Raw genomic sequence first — 1,867 nt, forward strand, 5'->3', positions numbered from 1 at the left:
GCTTACCCTTGGCTCTTGAAATCTCCCAGCTTTCTTGCAGCATTTCAGGGAGGCCCGCACCCTTTTGGTTGGTCGGCTAACCAATATTCTGATAGTATACAGATGATGCTCTCAACAAAAATGGGTGCGCCCGTAAAGAGATTTATTTTCTTAGTATATTTACCACGTTGGTCTTTTTAATGTCAATTTTAAATGCTTGATTACATTGCTAGGGTCATTGCTGGTCTTGGCTTGGTCATAGCAGGATTCGTAAATACGCCGTTACCCCAACTGCGACGTCATTAATTAAAGTAATTAATTTATTCATGTGCATGTGGTGTGCATGTATTTACCTGTATGTCAATTGTGGCACCCATTGCACTCCTGACCATCCCTGGAAGAAGGGATCCCCTACTATGCGTTTCTTCTCAAGATTTCTTCCTTGCTAATTTCAAGGGAGTTTTTTCTCACCCGTGTGGGGGCTTGGGTAAAGGGGGGTGTCATGAATATTTGGCATGTTAAGCCCTTTGAGACTGTAATGGTGATTAAGGGTTATACAAATAAAATTCAATTGAATAGAATTGAATTCATTAATTTTCTGACTTATTCTTCTCTTTAAAAGTAGACAAAGAAGTACACTTTTTGTAGTTGGCAACTGTATTTCTTTAATAACCTTAACTGATTTATTTGTGTGATAAGTGTTGGACTTTGAACTCAATGTGTTTCCTCATACCGCATTGAAATGGATTTGAGTACTCCTCATTGATATATCTTTATCTCAAATAGAGAGCGGAGACACGTGGGATTTACAAGGCCTCCTTTGTTTGGTTTCTCCCTGGTTAAAGGTCACAGAAATGTGATAACGTCAATATTTATTTTCTCCCTTGATTAAGACGACTAATTCCACTTAAGATTTTAACACACAAAGACCGGTTTGAAGATCAGCAGTGGGAGAATAATGAATGCACGCCAACAGGCCCCTTATAAGGAATTACATTATTACTGGGATGAAACAATGGCCTCCTCCCTCTCACAGGACTCGCATGGACTCGCCTGACAACTGCAACGGAAATTTCCATTCGACGTGTTGTTGGCGAGACACTATGCCACTGAGCCACCATATTTAGTAAATGTCGATTTTGCATAGTTGGAGTTATTGGTTCGTATTCTATATGATTATTATATATTATATATTGCTATATGATTGCCAATTAGCATGGACCCATAAGGCTTCCATAGAGTCATGATGTCAAAAGTAGTGACGTCATGTGCGGGGAAAAAGGAGCCAGAAGCCTACACGTTTTTTTCGTGCCTTTGTTTGTATTGTTCCCTTTTGACAAGTGAAAGGTCAAACTAATTCACGACTCGAGACGCGTTATTTTTGGAGTAAGCTCCTATAGGCTTACCAAGTGTTGTGAAGAACATTGGAAAGGCAGTAGCTCAGGAGATAGAGCGGGTTGGCGGGCAGTTAAGTTAAGTTATCCTTTATTGACCCTTTTTGGGGGAAATTCCTTCTCTAAAGAGATCTACTTCCCCCGTCCACCCTCCTGTTACCGGTCCAACTCCTTAACCAGTAGGCCACGGATGCCCCCGCAAGGTGCAAGGTTGCTATATCAATCTCTGGCTCCTCCTCGCTGAGTGTTGAGGTGCCCTTAGGCAAGACGCCTCACACTAACTGCTCCCGACAAGCTGGCTGTCGCCTAGCGTGGTCGACACCGCCGTTGGTGTGTGAATGTGTGCATGAATGGGTAATTGTCAGGTAATATTGTAAAGGCCTTTGGATAAAAGTGCTACATATGTGCAGTCCATTTACCATTTAATGCTACAGTAACCATTTTTTTGTACGCTCAAACGCAGCGATACTACAAGCTACATTCACTCGAGTTCT

This window comes from Gadus morhua, chromosome 16 (genome assembly GCF_902167405.1).
Source record: "Gadus morhua chromosome 16, gadMor3.0, whole genome shotgun sequence".
NCBI classification, from domain to species: Eukaryota; Metazoa; Chordata; class Actinopteri; order Gadiformes; family Gadidae; genus Gadus; species Gadus morhua.